Source organism: Schistocerca serialis, chromosome 1 (genome assembly GCF_023864345.2).
Source record: "Schistocerca serialis cubense isolate TAMUIC-IGC-003099 chromosome 1, iqSchSeri2.2, whole genome shotgun sequence".
Lineage (NCBI taxonomy): Eukaryota > Metazoa > Arthropoda > Insecta > Orthoptera > Acrididae > Schistocerca > Schistocerca serialis.
In genome coordinates, this window is record NC_064638.1 from 564471950 (window position 1) to 564480463 (window position 8514).

Below are 8514 nucleotides of genomic sequence, written 5' to 3' on the forward strand. Positions count from 1 at the left end.
TCTACATCACTCATACAGACTGTACAATGTGAATTGAAGTTCTTTTGTGTTCATTGGAATGCAGTCGTTAATTTATATTTCCTTTCATATTTGCTATAGCAGATCTGAAGATGGCTAACAGTGAAACTGGTAATCATAATAAAGTGCATTTGCATTCAGTGACTATCTTTAAAAAAAATACCTCATTATTTTTTAGCTCAGAATATGTTCTAAGGCTCTACAGCAGATAGATGTCAGTGATAATGAATGCTAGTTTTGTGAATCACTTCTTATTGATAAGTACGACTTGCACATTCTGCAACAAGCACATTCTGCAACAATGGTACTAGGCACAGCTCTTTGTTTGAAGAATCTGCTGTATACTACAATTAATAGAGGAGCTAGCTGAGAATCTGCAAAGGAATATTTGAAAATAGAGGTGAGCATTTCTGATTTTGTTGTTCTACACTAAATATCAATTCTATTGTCATCCATGAGTGTCTAGACACCAACATTGGTGAGACTACTTTCTCAGTTTTTGTTTAAGACTGGAAAGAATGAAGTTAGATAATACATAGGGATGATGAGTATTGTCAGTGATGAGGGCTATCTTCCTTGTGAACTTTGGAGTACTCGTTGTCTTATTATTATTATGTACTGTAAAGGTGATCTGCATGTATTTTACAATAAATGTGTTCTTCCATGTGCAATGCGCTGTGCATTTGTGTGCATCACTGCTAATTTTGTAAAGAAGATTCACATATTATGGGCCTAGATCACTGATCCATAGTGACAGGAAGCAAGAGTATCACTTAACTACATTACATGACATGCTGAAAGACCATTCAAAAAGGTGAGAAACTGTAATTACTGAAACTTTTCCCATTTTTGCAGATTGCAAAGAGGATTCATAAGTGATATTTACGAAATTAGTGTGAAAGTGATAGATTTGATTGATGTTGACAAAAATAAACATGAAAGTTTTTTATTATGTGCAGTCTGCAGCACATACATAAATGATCAAACATGTCAGATGAGCAAAATATCAAACTGTTGAATAAAGATAATTACCACCATTGGTCACAAAAAATTAGGGAATTCTATAAATACAGTAAACAGTGTTGGCTTGCTATCAAGCCTAACATGGGAGATACACACAGAGCAGACAAATGAAAAGCAAATGCAAGGAAAATGGAAGTTCTACTAATAACAGATGATCATAATCCAGTTGATAAACAAGACTGCAAAAGAAATATGGGATGTGTTGAAAAATCCCTATACACATTTAGATTTGCAGGACAGAGTGCTTCCTTTAAATGAATAACCAAAGACTGAAATGAAAATGCATGAATCAGTGTTAGATTGCTGCACCTTGCAAGGCACAATGCACTGCTGGGAGAAGCACCTGAGTTCTCCTACCACACATGTTCCTATCTTCTGCCCAAGACTGTAAATGGAAATTGTCACAATGTCACTTTGTCCAAGTAGTATCATAAGGAAACCACAGCACATGGGTTATGTGTCAACAGTGCACTTGGTTCATACATTTTTCACCTACACAGCAAGTTTATGTTCAACAACAGAACTTTCCACTACGGAACTGTGGGATCTCAAAGATCAGTGACCAGGTGCTGAAGTAAATTTGTATGGTATTTGCCTGAAGGATTTCAATTTTTGCAGTTTTCTGGCAACCAAGGACTACAGTGAAACTGTTTCAGGTAGGGTCTGTTCATCATCAGCAGTTCAATGTATGGCGAATGATGGTACCCCTTAGGAAAATGGTAGCAAGGGACAGGAAAGATATCAGGTGCACTCAGTATGTATGGGAGCCTCATTCAACATGCTGAAGAGGCTATTCCAGCAGCCACTGAGTGAACAGGGTGCAACCAACTGCAGATTGTGGTCCACGTTGCAACAAATTATGCCTGTCGTCCGGCTCTGATGTCTTGCTTGGGTCATTCCAGCAACTGGCAAAGAAGGTTGAGAAGACCAGCCCTGCTCATGGATTTTCAATGAAGCTCACAGTCCGCAGTACTGTGCCCAGAACTGATCATGGGTCTTTGGCTCTGAGTCAAGTGGAATGGCTGAACCAGAGACTTCGAAGGTTCTGTGACAAGCTAGACTGTGACTTCCTGGACGTGTGCCATAGGGTTGAGAACTGTAGGGTCTCCCTAAATGGGTCACATGTGTACTACACATCAGTAGTTTAGGCAACTCTCTACCCAATCCAGATACTGATAGCTGTAGGAAACCCAGAAGTATCAGTGCAAAATTAAAATAAATGCCTCCCACAGGTGAAAGTATTAAAATCCTAATGGTAAACTACTGAAGCATTCACAACAACATGTCAAAGTTCGACATGCTCATGAAAAGCAGTGAAGCTCACATAATACTAGGTACAGAAAGCTGGTTGAAACCTGAAAATGGTAGCAGTGAGATTTTTGGTGAAAATTAAGTGTGTATTGAAAGGATAGACAAATGGGAAATGGAGGTGGTGTATTTGTCACAGTTGACAAGAAACTCAAATCCACCAAGATAGAAATTGAAGCTGCATGTGGCATTATTTGGGCAAGACTCAATATCAGAGGTGGGCAAAAAATGATAACTGGGTCTTTCTGTCACCCACCAGACTCATCTCCTGATGTATTCAAAAACTTTAGAGAAAACCTCAGTTTACTTGTGCATAAGTTTCCCAATCATACTGTAATCATTGGTGGAGACTTTAATTATCCAACAATTAATTTGGAAAATTACAGTTTTGTTGGTGGTGGCATGATAAGACATCCTGCAAAACATTACTAAATGCCTTCCCTGAAAGCTACCTAGGACAGATTTATGTAAATGATTTGTCCAATATGATGCCTTGTAAGTCCATACTATATGCAGACAACACCACCTTTCTTACAGCAGATAGGGCCTTGGACATACTCAAGCACAAAAGTGCAGAACAACTCAGAATATCCAATGTATGGTTCGGAGCAAATGAGTTACAACTTAACCACGCTAAAACTGTAAACATTCTATTCAGCCTATGTAACAATGACAACTGTAATTCCTCAGTTAAGCTTCTTGGCATTCATCTGGACCCAAAATTAACCTGGGAATCTCACACCAATTATGTATGCAAAAAATTGTCCCGAGTCAACTATCTGCTAACTAAGCTCAGGACTTGTGTGACGGATGAGCTACTGCTAAATGCCTATTATGCTTTTTTTCATAGCCACCTCACGTATGCAGTACTGTTATGGGGCAACGCCTCTGGGGCAAAAAGAATTTTTCTTTGGCAGAAAAAGGCCATTAGGTGCATTGCTGGAGTGAGAAACCATGTATCATGTAGAGACTATTTCAAAGAGTTAAAAATACTGACACTTACATCACTGTTTATTCTCAGTTGCTATAGTGATTTGATTTGATTTGATTTTTTATTGGTCCAGTTTTATCATATAGCACAAATTGTACAATTGATATTGGACAGGTCAAAGATAAGTTACAATAATACATAGTATTAGCAATTAAAATTAGGTACCTACTACAATTAATTTTGTTACTTATTCAGAAATTCTCTGACAGAATAGAAATAGTGCTTTATTAGAAATGCCTTTAGTTTATTTTTAAATATTGGATGAGTAGTATTTTTTATTTCCTCTGGTATCTTATTGTGCAGTATTACAGCAATGTTAATTATGCTCCTCTGATAGGTAGTTGTTCTGTGATATTTTTGATGTACATTTGATTCCCTTCTGGTACTATAGTTGTGTACACTTTTGTTCTGTAGCAGTTTGCCTGTTTTCAGGAGGTAGTCCCTAGTGAACAAGATAGTTTCATAAATGAATAAACTTGGAACATTTAGAACACCAAGCTCAGTAAAATGGAATTTACAGGACTCCATCTTTTTAAGGCCACAAATTATTCTTAAAGCTCTTTTTTGCATTGTAAAAACCTTTACACTGTGAGTTGAGTATCCCCAGAAAATGATCCCATATCGGATTAGTGAGTGGAACTGTGCATAGTATGCCTGCAGTACTGTTGTTTTGCTTGTTGTAGCCTTTAAAATTCTTAGGCCATAGCACACATATAATAGTTTTCTACACAAGTTATTTATATGTGTGTCCCACTTTAAGTCTTGCTGAACCCAAAGACCCAAGAATTTTGTAACACATTTTCTAGGGGATCATTTTTTAATTGGGCTTGAATAGACATTTGATTAGTTGGAGGAATTAAATGAAAATCGAGACACACAGTTTTTTCAGTTTTTTTAATGAGTTTGTTTTTTGTGAACCACTCAGAAAGTCTTTTCATGCACATAAAGGAAAACGAAGAAAGCTATAAACTGCACGAGTCTGTACATAGTCATTAGACACGCCAAAGGCAGATGACGGACATCCCAGTTACTAGGCTTAAAAAAAACCCAAAACTGTCACACATACACAGGGATACAATTATTTAACATGCTACCACCTCCAGCACACAGTGTATCACTGAATGTCTTCAAAAATATTACAAAATGGTGGCTTGGACAAAAAGCATTCTCTACAATAGAAGGATTTGAAGTATGTTATAGAAAATGATCTAATCGATTAAAACTGCTGTATGACATGACCACCATATTACATGAGCACTTCTGAAAATGTTATTGTATCATGTGGTTGTGCTTTATTTACATAATGTATTTCTACTCAATAGTTAACTGCTGTATGACATGACCACCCTATTACATAAGTTCTTCTGAAAATGTTATTGTACCATGCTGTTTTGCTTTATTTACATAATGCATTTTCCGCAGTGGTTGACGTGTATTAAGCCTGTCTCATTTATATTTGTTAAAATGTTTTTTCTTAGCATGTGTATTGTGTTACACATACAGTATCTACTTTTGTCATTCTGCACGACACATATATGTTTAATGACTACTAAACATGTGCAGTATAAAACATATTCACTCAATCAGAATGTTAAAAATGTATGACTTATTTTGTAATTATATAATGTATGTAAAATGACGACATCAACTGCATGAAAAATGCTTAAAGATGAATCAATAAATCAATCAATCAACCACACATGAAGGAAATTATTGGGTCTAATGGCAACAAACAGACCTGACCTCTTTGGGGATGTGCTTGTCAAAACAGGTAGCAGTGACCACGACACAGCTGTGGCAACATTCATTACCAAAGTACATAGGAAAACTTAAAACATATATAAACTAGATAAAAAATCAGTAGTGTCATATCTCAATGAGGAACTTGAAACTTTCAGAATAGGGCAGGAGCATATAGAGGAATTGTGGCTCATGTTTAAAAGAATAGTTACCCATACATAGGATAGATATGTACCCAGTAGAACAGTTCATAATGGGAGGTAATCCCCATGGTATGCAGCCACTGTGAAGAAACTTCTAAAAGAAACAGAGATTACTGCATAACAGGTTTAAAACAAAGCATAGGGCTATACATAGAGAGATACTGAATGAAACACATTTGGCTGTCAAAAGAGCAATGCAAGATGCCTTCAATGACTACCACAGCAGAATATCGTCATATAATATTTCACAAAACCCAAATAAATTCTGGTCATTTGTAAAGGCTGTTAGTGGCACCAAAGTTTGTCCAGTCTCTAGAAACTGAGACAGGAACTGAAACTGATGGTAGCAAAGCAAAAGCTGAAATGCAAAAATCAATTTCTAAAAGCTGAAACGCTTAACTCCATTTTCGATTGTTCCTTTACAAAGGAAAATGCAGGAAAAGTGTGCCCCCATTTAATCACTGTACCACTGAAAAGATGAATGAAATAATTATTTGTGTCAATGGTGCTGAGAAACAGCTGAAATCATTAAAACTGAGCAAAGCTACAGGGCCTGATGGAACCCCTGGTAGATTCTATACTGGATTTGCAGCTGAGTTAGCCCCTCTTCTAAAGAAAATCTACCATATACATAGCGCCCAGTACTTGGAAAAAAGTATAGGCCATACCTATCTACAAGAAAGGTAGTAGAAGCAATCCACAAAACTACCCTCCTACAACATCGATCTTCATAGAATCGTAGAACATATGCTTATGCTGAGTTCAGAGGTAATGAGGTATCTTGAACAGAATGACCTGCTCAATGCCAACCAGAACGGATTCTGAAAATATAAATTATGTGAAACCCGCTTGAACTTTTCTCACGTGACATACTGAAAGCTTTGGATCAAGGCAATCATGTAGATGCAGTAGTATTTCTTGATTTCTAAAAAGCATTGGACTCAGTACCACACCTAGGCTTGCTGTCAACAGTATGATCATATGGGGTATCAAGTGAAATTTGTGACTGGATTGAGGATTTTTTTGTAGGGAGGACACAGAATGTTATTATGGATGGAGAGGTAATAACTTGAGGTGTGCTCCAGAGAATTGTGTTTGGACTCTTCCTGTTCATGTTGTATATTAATAACCTTGCAGACAATATTAGTAGTAACCTTAGACTTTTTGCATATGATTCAGTTACCTGTATGTACACAATAAAGAAACTTTTGCATCACCCGAGTTCCCAGAACTCCTGAAGATAGACGTTGACTGTGGATATTGTATCACAGACACAGTCCCTTTGACTGTTCAGAGATATCACTAAACCCGCCCAAAGATGTAAACAACCATGCGTGAGCAGTGCCTATTAAACGGAGGAAGTCTGACAGCTGATCAGTTCCAGTCATTCCACCATGAAGGAGGACCACAGCTCATGTTGTCTGTAGTTCAACCATGCCTAGACAGTCAACACTGTGGTTTGGGCATCCGCATTGTTACTTCGTGCCAGGAAGGGCTGTCAACAAGGGAAGTGTCCAGGCATCTCTGAGTGAACCAAAGCAATGTTGTTTCGACATGGAGGAGACAAAGAGAGACAGGAACAGTTGATGACATGCCTCACTCCGGCCGCCCAAGGCCTACTACTGCAGTGGATGACTGCTACCTATGGATTATGGCTCGGAGGAACCCTGACAGCAACACCACCATGTTGAATAATGCTTTTTGTGGAGCCACAGAACATTGTCTTACGATTCAAACTGTGTGCAACAGGCTGCACGATGCGCAACTTCACTCTCGTTGTCCATGGTGAGGTCCATCTTTGCAGCCATGACACCATGCATCACGGTGCAGATGGGCCCAACAACATGCAAATGAACCGCTCAGGATTAGCATCATGTTCTCTTCACCAATGAGTGTCGCATATGCCTTCAACCAGACAATTGTCGGAGATGTGTTTGGAGGCAACCTGGTCAGGCTGAACACCTTAGAAACACTGTCCAGCAAGTGCAGCAAGGTGGAGGTCCCTGCTGTTTTGGGGGGGGGGGGGGGGGGGGGGGGCATTATGTGCGGCTGACATACGCCACATGTGGTCATGGAAGGCACTGTAACAGCTATACAATACGTGAATGCCATCCTCCGACTGATAGTGCAACCATATCGGTAGCATATTTGTGAGGCATTTGTCTTAATGGATGACAATTCACGCCCTCATCATGCACATCTTGTGAATGAATTCCTTCAGGATAATGACATCGCTCGACCATGGTGGCCAGCATGTTCTTCAGGCATGAACCATATCAAACATGACTCGCATAGATTGAAAAGGGACAATCTGGACCAACAGTGCCTTGATGAGCATGACAAATACAGGCATGCATCAATGCAAGAGGACGTGCTATTGGGTATTAGAGGTACTGGTGTGTACAGCAATCTTGACCACCACCTCTGAAGGTATCACTGTATGGTGGTGTAACATGCAATGTGTGGTTTTCATGGGCAATAAAAAGGGCCATTTGTTATTTTAATCAAAAAGTCAAAAATGAAATCTGACACATTTATTGCATTTCTGTAATCAGTTTTATACTGGTATGGATTATGTTGACATGCTGTAAGAATTTGCAAAGTTTCTCGCTCTTCTGTTCTAAAACTACAAAGCTTTGGCTGTACTCTTCTGTCATCCTACCAATGGCCAAATAATCATGTGAGACCTGGAAAATGTACATAAAATCAGCATGAAAATTCATTGTTTTGCACCATTGATGCTTGAAATGAATTTTAAAGTGCTGGAAAGAAGTGGTCTCTGCAGCCTGCTGAGAATCATTGCAGATAAAGACTGAAACTTGTTGGGCATGATCTGTGCATAAAATATGGAAGAATCCTGAAATCAGCTCTTATGGATACAGAAGTAGAGGAAGACCTGGAAACAAACTCTTCCAAAGCTGTCACTGATTACTGCCTAAGCTCTAAGTATGATCTGAAATCTGAAGACATATAATTGCTATGACAGTATAATGGAGAAGGTGATCAGAATTATAATGGATAATTTAATCAACAGGGATGTTCACTTTAATTTAAGTAAAAGATTGTACATGGCATTTGAAACACATCAGAAATTGAATAGATTCTATATGGGAAACAAATAAAGAGAATAGTTGAACCAGAAATGAGGAAGGGCAGCAAATGATACATTGGTGACATTGTATGCAGTATTGCAAAACTCATTAATAAGCCTTTTTTACCAATACTGAAAAG